Raw genomic sequence first — 14,393 nt, 5'->3', positions numbered from 1 at the left:
TAACCAATTGACCTAACCGGGAGGCGGTTAGCTCAATTGGTTAGAACGGTAACTTCTCATTAATTCATTCAAATGTTACTCAGCAAACAGGTAATGAGAATACTCAAAGTTATCAGGTACGTAGAGATTATCTCGATCTAATTTCCAATTCTTGTAACAAATTGACAAGGAAATGTGTAACAGCTACAGGGGAGAACTCACCATCAGATCGTGGGAGTGAAGGGATTAAAACAGTCGATGCAGTTGGCTTAAAGCCACCTCACATCTTTGATGATTTTTATTGCCATCTCGCCCGGTGAGCAAGGCCTTGCAAAACTGTGAGATTTATCAGGTACGAACTTAAATGTTCCCGTGTGGATTAAGCACATTTTTTACGTAGTTGTTACGCTCTTTTCCACAAGGATCATGAACAGGCCAGCCAGTGGTGCCGCTAGAGTCGAAACGGTAGTAGGTATGGAAATAAGGGTTCTTACTGGAGCATAGCGTCACTCCTTTTACTATGACAAGTCGCAGCACAGATGGCGGCAAAGTATCCTTACATGTGTTAGTCACAGGCTTGACAATTCGACAGTTGATGTCACCTTCGTGCCAGGTAACCAAGCTGCCAGTTCCCGGATGACACCACAGCCAGTTGTTTATGTTGCTCGTGATGAGGACCTGTCTGCCGAGTTGTTTCCAGAGTGAGAGGGTCATGGCGTTGTAATCTGTTTCATTCATGGGAGCTATTGTTGATTTACCATCGTAGCCGTGTACTGGCCAATTTGGCCTTAGTGCCACGGCGTTTGTAACACTTGTAAAATTATCGTAGTTCTGAACGTATAACTCCAAACTAGAGTCCAGCCTCCTTCATCAGTCTCCATGTTGCAGTAAACCCGAAACGCGTTAGACTAGGAACCACCGATTGGATCTACCCAACAACACCCGATTCGCCTTTAATCTACCGCTTATAAGCGAATCTAATTATACCAAATTACCGCATACATGCTGATAAAGTAGGACCTATTTACCTACCGAGATTAGATTACTGAGAACAAAACAAAGGCCAAAACAAAACAAAACAAAGGAAAACAAAACAAAGGAAATTATTTCAGAATGTCTTCGGTATCGCAGTCGCACTTGACATGTGGCATGGTTCAAGCGAAAGAGGAAAATTCATCGCTTTTACATCTGGTAAAAAGAGATCATGGATAAAATTCCACGCGTGAAGATTACTGAAGAACAGAAAAACATTCTGAAATCATTTCCTTTGTTTTGTTCTCCTTTGTTTTGTTTTCCTTTGTTTTGTTTTGTTTTGGCCTTTGTTTTGTTCTCGGTAATCTAGTCTCGGTAGGTAAATAGGTCCTACTTTATCAGCATGTATGCGGTAATTTGGTATAAGTAGCTTCGCTTATAAGCGGTTAATTTTGAGCGAATCGGGTGCCAACAAACACCCGAGGGAGGAGGAAGAGATTGGATATCAGTTTGGTTGAGGAGGTACTCACAAGACTGGACAGTGGAGGATTTTGTTCTCCCTACAAAAAGTTCAAGGAAAATTATGCTGGTTATGCGCAATGGCATCATATGGGCGTCTCCTTCTTCTACGTTTACCGAGTTCACCCTCGGAGAGCTAAACACAGCGGTAAAACGTAAGACATGCGCAAGGGGATCACTTTTTTGATGGCCACGCGCTAATTTCCCTCGCAAAATTTCCAAGGAAAAACAACGTTGAAAAGCTCAGACATGTAAATCTGTAAAGGAAACAAAAGTAAGGGAAAACGAAAACTGGAGACATCTTGTACACAGAGCTGATTTAATCTCGGTTCCACACCGTTTTACGATTTTGTTTGGAGTTCATTAAGAGAATTACACGGTTTTCACAACTGAGAGTTCTCTCTTGTGTGGATTTTTACGAATTTGCTTTTGACAATCTGAAAGCATGCCATTTGGCAACTACAATGTTCGCTCATGAGCAGACCTTTGACTGCTGTGTTAGAGTATTACTTAGAATGGGTTAGGATAAGTCTGTGCACCGGAAGTCGAAGTGTTTCTCAATCAGTACTCGGTGTCCAGTTCGATTGATAGAGCGGCCAGGTGCCGGTGAGTCCAAGGAAAAACTCATTTCTGGATTTCCCAGAAAGTGACAACAATCCGCAATCGCTAACCTTAAACTCTAAGGGCTGATTATTTACCCGAGAGCTAACCCGAACCGCGGCTTTACATAAGCATTGGGCCTTGCGTATTCTCTAAAAGAGGGTTGTTTTCACTTAATGAATATCCTTCCACTGCTAGCTTTCGGCCCCCTTGACACTGTTCACAAAAATAAATGTTCAAACATTCAACAAAATTCAAGGTAGTTTATTCCGACGCGGTTTTATTAAACAACGGCTAAACTTTGTTTAAATAACCAGTTCCCAGGTTCCAACTCTTTCTTCTTCACATCCTTCCATTCCTCATTCTAATTACGCTTTACCCCCACCCCTCATCCCTGGGTTTGTACTCCTCACCCCTCAGTTACATGCTCACCAAGACTTCTTACCACTCTCTTTCGTTTCAGAGCATTAAAGCTCCGCACGAGTTACTCATGAGCTTACCACTTTTCGAGAGAGGTCTAGATTTCTTCATCGTTAAGATAATCTGAAAGTGAAGTTAAATAAAAAAAGAACTGATACTGTTGTCTGACTTGATAACGAGGCTAGTATATAGATCGTGTAGGGGTGGACTGGGGATTATTGGAATTGTAACAGTTTTAATTTGTTGTCACCTTGCTAGCTACCAGTACTTTTTTTTTATTCGTGGCGATGATTCGAGGGCGTATTCTGTAAAGGCGTGATTCGATCATTGAATAACATAATTTAAAACACTAAAATAACATGACCCACTGCCAAAACCACAACACAATAGCTAACTGATAAATATTTTTTTAACAGTCAGTGAGAAACATTTGGAAAAGACTTTATTCTCTTAAATAATGGACATACCTTTTCTAAATAAAAAGAATCATTATGCTGTATCAACGCGTTAGGATGATTCTCCTTGTTTTCACCCAAAAGTACACATGTTTCTGTATTTACCAGCAAATTTGCACTCGCAAGCGAGCTGAATAGTACACCTTTGTGAACACGACAGCGAAGAGGCGGTCTTACCTTCCCAAATCGCGTTTCAGTTCTAGAAGAAAATAATTTTCTCTTATCTTAAAAAAGGGTGCTGTTCTTTTTTGCCACGGTTATTGCTATGATTGAAAAAAAAAATAGGAGCGAAATCGCCTCACGGGTCTGTGGAAAAAATTAAAAGTAGAAATAATAGTTGTTTTATTTTTATATTTCAGGTGGACGGCCAAGCTCCCGTGAGGGCGGTGCAATGCCTGCCGACTACAGGTCTAACCCAACCCATGGCGAGAGTGCAAAGCCTTAGGGTCACAGGTTCCACCACAAACTAAGGGTCACAAACTGAGGGAATGTTCTAGAGCAAGTAAATTTCACATTCTTACCCCAAAAAATTTTTGACCGCAGGAAAACAAAGTCACATTACATTTATAAGAAAACCTGTTTAAAAAAAAAAAATTCCTCGATCCATCTAAATTCGTAACCCGAAAGAAGAAACATATAGGATTCAAATTACCAGTGGAAAATTTTTCTAAGTCAATAGCAACGACATTATTATTATACAGAAAATTCCCTCTAAGAAATAATTAAGTAGACAGGGTTTTAAATAACTACCTTACCATGTTTTTTTTAACTTAAGTTCTCTTCTGGAATCCATATCAGTATGAACTTTGTGTTATGTCCGCAGTTTTTATTTTTGTGTCCAGTAGTCCTTTTCAATGAGTTTTGTGTACACAACTTTTTTACGCATAACTTTGCCACCTTCATACTATATTGAGCTTTTTGCCTCCGATAAACGTTTTCGCTTATGTTATTGTGTTCGTGTCATCATAAGTTTTAATTGTTCAATATTTTATGGAAAACTGTTATTTTCCAGTTAAAAATTATTTCGGGAAATATTTTAAAGCCTTTTGTGTGTTCCCGTTAACCAAGCCAGTATTCGACCCGACTGATAATAGGTTCTGCCATTATGATAATGAGTCAAGCAGATATTTTGTGCAGTGCTGTTAAAAATAAATTATTTGCGAGCTTAAAGATTGGGAAATCGATGAGTGTTCCATGTGTCAATTCTATTGTGAAAAATAGTAACACTCTGTACGAACGTCAGGTTAGAGTTGACATCAGGTGATATGTCAGCTTGATTTATGTTTGTTCTTTCGCTTGAAACCAACGAACTTTTTCCCATTCCAGATCTTGTTCCTCTCACGTTTGGTGTCACATGTCCAAAAAACCTCATGTCATCTTTTGCTGAACGAGAAAAATTTTTATCGTCGGTTACCTGCACGAAACCGGTTGCTACGGATAACGCATGATCAGCAGATCCACCAACCTCCTCAATCGTTCAATGAAGGAATCGTGTTATTCTGTATCATGCAATGGACCAATCAGGAAACAAAGTCACTTGTAACTTCACCATTGAAATCACAAGTGAGTTTTCTTCTCATTTCTTCTTGGCCACCGCTAGTCTAGTTAGAGGCGCGCTTGGAATTTGGGATAATTGACGCGTTTGGATAACTGATCATTTGCTGTCCAAAATCGAAAAATTGGCCCCTATGTAAAAAATCAGACACTTCCGTCAAAATTAAAAAAAAAAAAAAAAAATCAGACACCAGTTTCCAAAATAAAAAAACTGGCCGCAAGCGTCCAAAATCAGAAATCGGCCACTAGTGTCCAAAATCAGAAATCGGCCGCTTCATTACTTGCCTTGGAAGGTAAACCATTCGTCATGATCGCCAATCTCGTTCCTTCTAGGACATTGTTACCGCCTTGATTTTTAGCCTCATACACCAGCAAACTGCAATCGTCCAAAAATCTTTGGAACACCACATGATTTTCAAATAAAGACAAAATTATCATATTTCCACTACTCATTATTGTAAACATAACATTTCTTAGTAAGCGACTTTGTAAATTATCAACATCACGAGCAGGACAATTGCAGGATAGTGTGTTCATACCTAGTAAAAAAAATAGAGTGCTTCTCAATTTTGCGAGTTTGATGGCTCCTGGGAGACTTTAGCTCCGAGGTTTAAGGTTAGAGGTCTAGTTCAAGGCCCACGGCAGACTAACACTCAGGGTCTTGATAGAACTGAGGAGCATGCGCTACTTTTGCTATGATATCTGCAAAGGGTTAGACATTCTAGTCTTCCTATTAGACAAAGACAACTAGCAGAAGGCCCCGTCTGCTGCATCTTCTCTGTATTAAAGAGCAGCTGGAAATTTAAGTAGCTCATGCCTTTTCGCAAAGTGTAGGAAATGTAGCTTCCGATGTTGTGGTCTCGCCTTGTTATTGTTTAAAACAAGCTTCCATTTAAACCATTTATGTTCCTCTTGGGTTCATCCATAATTCGTGATCTATGATTTACGCTGCCCACAATTTCGGCCCATCGAATCTCTGCCCAAGACCTTCTTATCAGTTTAAATTCAAATAGCCTTTGCGTCGAAACACTAGCCATTAATTACCCATTCAAAGTGCTTTGAAAAATTTTTTCTTCTATTCACCAAAGTTTGCATAACAAATCATCGAAACACGAAACCTTAGTCAATCAGAAACTGACTCAAATGTTAATTTGTATTCTGCTTCATGAAAATTGCCTCATGGCACCGATGGCATGTACCTCATCAATGATGGCGAAGCTATTGTTGTAGGGATGACGGCTAATTTTGTGCCGGACATGTAGGTGGGATAAACATTTATCAAAATTTGAACTACCGACTATTCCCTCTTAAGAACTTACTCATCGCTAAGGGGGTATAAGAATTAAATATCACGTTTACTTTTTAACCTTAGACTTGACCGCATGAAATAGACAATTGTATTCTGCACAATACATCTATGGGTCCCCCCTAGAGTCACTTTGATAGTTTCATACGGCCAAGTAGTCTTGAGGTAAATCCGAGCGCTGTGATTGGTTTTTACTCGGTTCGGATTTTGCCATAGGACCGTTTTCGCGGAAACAGTCGTAAGCCGCGTGTTCCGACGTATTATGATGTAATCGCGTGCACCCACGCGCCGTTCAGTTGGTTACCACGAGGTTTTTTCGACTGGCTTTTCCTCCATGTATGTTTTGAACTTTTACCGTCGGTTTTCCTTAAATAAAGGATCAAATGTTTTCAAATTGCAATCTGCCTGAACACCCTGTGATTTTGTTCTCGAAAATCGGAAAATTTTGTTCAGACTGCCCTCTAATAAATCATTTATTATTAACCTCACTTGCTCAAACTGTCTTGAAGCATATTGGCCCTCATTGGGTTTGGATGGACCGAACGCTCTAGGGTCTGTACTGCCACGACCTATAAGTGTGATGTAGAGTTGCAAATTCATGATAAAACGTGCTTTATTCTTTGTGTGTGTTTTGCGTCCTTGCTCTATCCATTTTACTTTCCGAAACGAAAAGCCATTTTCAAGGCTGTGAGTTTTTCCTTTTTCACAAATGTTCACAATTGAAAATGAAAAAGGCAAAGAAGAATATTGCAATCGAAAGCTTCAGAAAAGACATAAGTTTACTGTTTTATGATCGAACAAAAGTCCATGTGACTTGTCTACGTCATAAACAGAGTCATCAAACCGGAGGGAACGACGTACACGGCAACCTCACCAACGGATCTACACCAAAGGTGTACATAAAGATTTTTGGCTCTACGGAGGAGGGGGAAGAAAAATGAAACAAGCGTCAAGGATACACAACTGAAGCCGCTGTTAAAGTTTGGCACTCTCTTCGGGTTTCACCCAATATAATAAAAAAGAAGATAACGAGCTTGCCAAAGGGGCGACGCTAAAACAAATCATGCTTAAATAATCTGGGTGGGGAGGGGCCACTGCACGCTCCAAAAGTGAGATCGAAAGATAATAACCACACAAGGATCTATTTGATGCAAAAACATGTCTGCGTATTTGAATAAAACATCATCTCTTACGATCTCACATTTGACCGCAAAATAAATATATAAACTTTTGTAAGCTCTCACAAAAGGCTAATGTATATATAGTCCGTCATTATTCTAAAGATCGGTGAACTGAGATGCACCGAGTCGAAATCAACCATTACTAGACCTAATCATCCCGATTAAACGAAGCACCTCGTACACTCTGTAGTTAACGCGCGACTTTCATCTAAGAATGTATGAAAAAATAATAGATAAATCGTTTAAGTCTCCACTTCAACGAAATTTCAAATTCTAAGGTAATATCACAAGTGTCTCGTAATCTATTACAAGACTGTTAAACTTCTCAGACTGAGATCTACAGTGCTATTTAGTCCTGAGCTATTCATTTGGAAACCTTGTCAACTATACTCCTTCTTACAGGAGGAGCCTGTTTTTAGTTTAAGTTCCATCAAATATAAAACATAACGAAACCACCGGGCTATCTTTTACTTTATAAATATACGTTGCTGATAAGAAGAGAGTGATATGTAAACAAGCCAATCAATCAAAAGTCATAATTCAGAAGACGAAGCACTAAATGGCGACTCATAAACGATTTTGTCCTGGAAAGTGGGACTGCAAGCAAGGAAACGTCTTTAAACTGTGTCCGATCACAGAGTTTGCAGATCAGGATAGTAGAAGCTCAAATGATATCAAATATAACGAAAATATCAAAACGGTCTAGATTCTGGCGAAACTTCTCCAGCAAAGGGACAGCAACGTCTAAACAGAATTAAAGTCCTTCACCGTTTATAAACTAGCCCAGTTTCTAGACTATCTACACGTCCATCTTTTCTTCTTTTCAAAGCAGCTTAACCCTTAATTCACGACGCACTTCCCTTTCTGTTGTAGCCGAGATAAGTTCCTCCTGACCTCTCGTACCCTAACATGATCTTGACCGTATTTCAAAATAAAAATTACCAGTACACGATCAAGACAATGCTTGGCCTCTTGGAGTTCGTCCAGGTCAATGTGCAAATTACCCAGATTCTTGTGAGAGACTGCAACATCAACATGATCAGGTCCCAGCTTCTTCAGACTAATCTCCAGTGCACGCTTATGGTAGGCTTTTGCTTGATCTGTCTCGCCCAGCGCTTTGTGTAACTTACCCAGATTGATGTAAGAGCCTGCAGCATTAACATGTTCAGGTCCCAGCTTCTTCTGACTAATATCCAGTGCACGCTTATGGTAGTCTTTAGCTTGATCTGTTTCACCCAGGTCACTGTGTAAATTACCCAGATTGTTGTAAGAGGCTTCAACATCAACATGATCAGGTCCCAGCTTCTTCAGACGGATCTCCAGTGCACGCTTATGGTAGTCTTTTGCTTGATCTGTTTCGCCCAGGTTACTGTGTAAAATACCCAGATTGTTGTAAGAGGCTGCAACATCAACATGATCAGGTCCCAGCTTCTTCAGATAAATCTCCAGTGCATGATTATAGTAGTCTTTTGCTTGATCTGTTTCGCCCAGGTACCTGTGTAAAATACCCAGATTGTTGTAAGAGGCTGCAACATCAACATCATTAGGTCCCAGCTTCTTCAGATGAATCTCCAGTGCATGATTATAGTAGTCTTTTGCTTGATCTGTTTCGCCCAGGTCACTGTGTAAAATACCCAGATTGTTGTAAGAGGCTGCAACATCAGCATGATCAGGTTCCAGTTTCTTCAGACGAATCTGCAGTGCACGCTTAAGTAGCCTTTTGCTTGATCTGTTTCGCCCAGGTCACTGTGTAAATTACCCAGATTGTTGTAAGAGGCTGCAACATCAACATCATTAGGTCCCAGCTTCTTCAGATGAATCTCCAGTGTATGATTATGGTAGTCTTTCGCTTGATCTGTCTCGCCCAGGTCACTGTGTAAAATACCCAGATTGTCGTAAGAGGCCGCAACATTAACATGATCAGGTCCCAGCTTTTTCAGACCAATCTCCAGTGCAAGCCTATGGTAGTCTTCTGCTTGATCTGTTTCGCCCAGGTCACTGTGTAAATTACCCAGACTGTTGTAAGAGGCTGCAACATCAACATGATCAGGTTCCAGCTTCTTCAGATAAATCTCCAGTGCATGATTATGGTAGTCTTTTGCTTGATCTGTTTCGCCCAGGTCACTGTGTAAATTACCCAGATTGTTGTAAGAGGCTGCAATCTTAACATGATCAGGTTCCAGCTTTTTCAGACGAAGCTCTAGTGCATGATTATGGTAGTCTTTTGCTTAATCTGTTTCGCCCAGCTTCGTATGTATAATACCCAATTTGCGGCAATTTGCTGCTTTTTTGGGTCCCCTTCTTCGTGACTTGATTCAATCATTTTTAACAGCAATTTATAATAGACTATCGCTGCTCCAAACTCACTGTGGTCATGGCACATGTCAACGAGGGTGCAAAGGCCACCAGGGTAAGAACTCAAAGACTTAAGTGCTCCTTCGGAGGATTCTGGCTTTTCTCTTCTAATTAACACATGTTCAAGTTTTAAGCTTAACATCTTTAAATGGGGAGCTAATTTTGTTCCCACATCAATAGAGTCTAATTTTTTATATCTTGAGAGTGACATGACAGCCCCATATACCACTTTGTAAACTTCATCCTTTCTGCAATCTTTCGTCGCAGATTTAATAACATCGTGAACAACACCATGAGCTCGAATATAGACACCACTCACTTTTTCTTCTTCCTCTTCTTCTTTTTCTTCAATCAGCAATAATGAACATTGATTCATTCTCATTCTTATTATATCTTCATCTTCAAAATCTTCATCTACTGCTCTGATGTACTCGATAACAGCTTCTTGAAGGATCGGCTGTAATGCACACACAAAGAGAAAATTGAACATGTGATGGAAAATTATATCGTCCGCCATCGCCTTTTCTGCAGCGAGTGTTATTACTTTGGTCATGGAGTTTGGACAGCTTGGATTGATCTCAGCAAGAATGTTTTCAGTAGAACTTCGTTTCCCCTCTTCCAATTTTCGTCAGGTAGTCGCTCCAGCCAAACTTCGAGGATACCTTACTCTGACGAACTTGTCGCACATACGTGGCTGCAGCCGCTAGGGCAAGTGGCTGGTAGTCTAATACCTTAGCAACTTCTTTCTCTATGTCATTAATTGGGATATCAGAAAGAATGCTCAGCAAAGAGCATGCATCGTTAGGTTGCATTCCTGCGCTGACGGAAAGGTTTTGTACGGAAGAGCTTGTTAACGGCATAGACGCAGTGCCCTGCGTTGTTATTAGCATCTGGCCCCCTGCCCACACCTCGTTTCCTGCATCAGGCAAATGACCGCGTGAAAGAGAGTTCCCATTATCAAGTACCACCAGCCATGAAGTGTAATGCTTAATTTTTGCACTTATTAGGGTCTTCAGATATGAAATCTTCTCGTCTGTGTTCAAATCCTTCGAGCCGTAAGTGTTTGTTATTTCATATCCGGGACATTTGCAATGTTGAGCAAAAAGGACATACGAATTCAAAATTGTTTCTGGGCTTTCAGCATTCAGTGTCATGACAAATGAAGCTGCGGAAGGTGTTTCTTTGACTTCGTCGTAGAATCGCTTGGCTGCTAAACGGGCCAGCTGAGATTTGCCACTTCCTGGATTTCCTGACAAATACAGTATGCTCATCCCATCATCGGTGCGTTTTAATGTTTGCAGGTTTCGCATAATTTCATCAACCTCAGATTCTCGAGCAGCGATGTCGTGTGTTGGTTTAGGAGGGAGAATGCAAAATGGAGAGACATCTGCGTGTAACTGTTCTTGCAAGGCAAGCCTCTGTTCTTCTTTTCCTTTAAGTTCCTTTTCCTTCCCTTTAAGTTTTTGTCTCAGGTCGTTAACCTCCCTTAAAACTTCACTTAACTCCTCTGTGGGGAAGGTTGTTTGATTTTGGACTTCATTGATTTTTAATGTGGGAAGACTCAGGGCGACGAATGCAGTTTTCACCCGTGATATAACAATGTTGAAATCTCCGTCACAGAGTTGGCCTGCTTCGTCATGTGCGATTTCATTCCGAATATTTCTTAGTTTATCTATGTTTGATCGAACCACTGAATTGAGACCGTGGATACAATCTGAGAAACGAATAGCGTACAACAGCATGGTACAATCCCAATCAGCTCTATCGCCATTCTTCATGGTTGATAACAGCCGAGCGTTTTTGCTTCTCTTCTTAGGGGACTCCCCATTCCAAAAGTCCATTCCATTTTTAGGTTGATCTTTCCATTCTCCTAGTGTTGTCTTGTGGCGACTGTCCCATTCTTGTTTAAAAATTGTTCGCAGACCCTCTGTTATAATATCAGTGACAACGTAACAAATCCTGAAGTAAATTAGCTGCTCTTTCGTGTATTCAAATGCAGCGGCCATTTCTTGTTTGAACCTGAGCAAAACCGAAGTTTTGTTAATACGCATTAGGGTTGTCTTTGAAAATAGTACATGTGTCAAGATCTACCGATACGCGCTTAGACATGTTTTTGTAGGAAAGGGGTGGGTCAGAAACAAGAAAGTCTATTTTCTTTATTCACAGGGTGGGGCTAAATTGACGCCAGGACTAAGGATATGAAGGAAAATTGAGCAGCGAAGAGTCAAGGTTACTTTTTAACAACTTCACATAATTTTTTTTTCTCAATATAATTTAAATATATCAACAAAGTTGAAATGGTAAATTGCCCACCGTTACGATTATAAAAGCTGACGTTTCGAGCGTTAGCCCTTCGACGGAGCGAAGGGCTAATGCTCGAAACGTCAGCTTTTATAATCGTAACGGTGGCCACTTTACCATTTCAACTTTGTTGATATATTCAAATTATCTCGTTACCTCCACCGACGCAGCCCCGAACAATTTCTTTAGAAACTATCAGCCTTTATCCTTTTTTTCTCATCCGAAGAAGCAAACGAACTTAACTCTGATTTTACTAATTTTTGTTCAAATATGCGACTTAAGGAAAATCGATCACCTAACTCGTCAATTTCGCGTTAACTTTCCTGCAAAAACTGATATCGCACGAATCCCTCGTCAGGTAATGAATTTTCCTATAATAAGGAGCCGAAATAAATTCCCAGCGTACTGTATAAGATGATACTCACCACACGTGACGGTTAACTTTAATGTACGTCAACTCGTGAACGGAGGTTTCTCCACGAATGGAAATTATCACTCTGAAGCTATAGATCGATAAAAAAGCAAATTCAGAGAAAAAAGTTATCTGGAACTCACTTGAATCAGTAACTTTGATAATACATACCGTTCTGGAAGCTTGAAAAACCTTTGGTATACTTAAACTGTCTGCAATCAAAGGTTGAATAGTTAAGAGTCACATGCATTTAAAGATGCATACTGCAGCATATCCGGTGTTTTATGTATCATAAGCTAAGTAACGCTGGCATTGTGATTGGTTCTTACCTATGATCGATTGGAGGACAGACGCATTTATCATATAAAACAATCAGAACTCTAGTGCATTAGATCATATCCACATGTATTTTGCGCTAAATAAGTAATAATCAATTGAAAAATAGATCATCCATGATGGCGTTGGTCTTTTTAGTAATAGATCACAGAAGACGTCAAAATAGTAAGAACATCAGTGACACACTCTGCTGCGCCTCACATGACACTTTTGTCATCTATTATTGAACAGATACATGGCAACATGTCATCTATTTTTCTTTTGTTTGAGAAGTATTAAGAATAGTTTTTTATTCTTAATACTAAAAGATGGAGCTGATTCATAATAATATAATAACTTAATAACTTCTAGAGCGCTATTTTCATTCAATGATCAACAGTGCTTAACAACTTAGAATACTAGAGTAAATTCAAATTTATAAAACTAACTACATGTACATTAATTTTAACAATGTATGTTAAAAATAAGAATGGTATGGAATATCCATAATATGGATCTTAATAAGGAATAAGGATCTTAATAAGAAACTTAATTAGTAGTGCTAATAAAAATAATTATCAGACAGGGTACTTTGAGAAAGCTGCACGAAATAAATAAGTTTTCAGCTTACATTTAAAAATGGAATATGATTGAATATCACGTAATTCAGCTGGCAGAGCATTCCAAAAGTACAGGGCAGCAGCAGAAAATGATCTGTCCCCCAACGTGGCAAGCATTTTCGCCTTAGGAGGGTTAAGTAATAAACTTTGATTTGATCTAAGATTGTATACAGACCTAGGCTTCATGTTAATTATTTCAATGATATACCTAGGCGCCCATCCATGAATAGCTTTAAATGTTAAAATTATGATCTTAAAATGAACATGATGTTGTACTGGTAACCAGTGAAGTTGACAAAGCGCAGGAGAAATATGCAAATACTTACTTAAACTCAGTACAAGTCTAGCCGCAGCATTCTGCACAGGTTGCAATTTGGCTAATTGCGACTTAAAAAGGCCATACAAAAGTCCATTACAATAGTCTAAACGACTAGTGATAGTGATTCAACCCCATTCCTCTCCCTTCCTTCCCTGTTTCACATTTAATTACAATTCTTCAAGTAATATTTTCTTCTAGGCAATGGCCAGTCCGAAAGAGTATCGGTATTCATCAGACGCACCGTAATGCGCTATATAAGTAAAATGATAAAGTTATTATCATCATTATTATTAAGTGATAGTTACCTCCACATGCGATTTACAGTGGTTTGTCAAGAGTACGCAGATAGAAACACTGAAAAAAACAGAATGCGTGCCAAAGGCAATTGAAAAGAGAGACTGGAAAGAGAAAGCAGAAAAGACAACGGACGCAAAGAAAACATGAAAGTTTTCTTCGTAGTCTGGATACATGGATAATAACAACACGCAAAACTGACAAGAGTAGCTTGATATCGGCGTGGATGAAATCCGAGGGGACCCGCACCGAGAGCCCGAACGATTCACTTATCGTTGCAATATGTTTTTGCTATTTTTTTCTTTTATTTTTAACTTAAGTTTTGTGTATAGTTTGTTATGATTTTCGGTCCCTCGGGCCCTACCGCAAAATAATAGACTTGAAGTGCTTTGACCCGTTTATTTAACGGACATTAGAAAATTCTTACGCCGTTTGACACTCTGGATTCCTACTAGCGAAAGCAGTTGTTGTACGCCTTTTGCATCTAGTGCTACCACGACTATGTTCTTGCAGTTTTCTGTTCCTTGAGGTTTCTTTTGCGAGAATTCGCAAATCTATTTACTTTCTTTTCTCGGCTTGGGTAACCCGTGATGATTCAAGGATTAAGTTTTCTGCCTTGTTCGTTTGAAACAAGTTGTATCTGCTGCAATTAACATTTAGGTAAGTGAATCAAAGTTTACTTAACGTTGTCAAAGTTTAAGAAACATTTTAGTGAGGTTGTAATACTTCATTTGCCATAGATAATATAGGCTCCTTTCTGAAGTCAAAAAAACACTTCAGGAACTCACAAG

General features: G+C 39.5%; 1 protein-coding gene and 1 pseudogene across 2 annotated transcripts in view; both read right to left on the bottom strand.

Moving 5' to 3' along the window:
- The window catches only part of LOC148731343 (sorting nexin-5-like), a 301,059-nt gene that overhangs the window by 131,176 nt on the left and 155,490 nt on the right, over window positions 1–14,393 (bottom strand). The window lies entirely within an intron of this gene.
- LOC111318995 (uncharacterized) lies at window positions 6,952–12,469 on the bottom strand (annotated as a pseudogene). The gene is made up of 3 exons (XR_016001288.1): window positions 12,226–12,469; window positions 12,068–12,145; window positions 6,952–11,360 (listed from the first exon to the last, which is right to left on the bottom strand). The product of XR_016001288.1 is annotated as an uncharacterized LOC111318995 (transcript).

Source organism: Stylophora pistillata, chromosome 5, assembly GCF_964205215.1.
Source record: "Stylophora pistillata chromosome 5, jaStyPist1.2, whole genome shotgun sequence".
Taxonomy (NCBI): domain Eukaryota; kingdom Metazoa; phylum Cnidaria; class Anthozoa; order Scleractinia; family Pocilloporidae; genus Stylophora; species Stylophora pistillata.
Note: the sequence above shows the minus strand (reverse complement) of the source record. Positions and strands in the feature narration are given on the sequence as shown.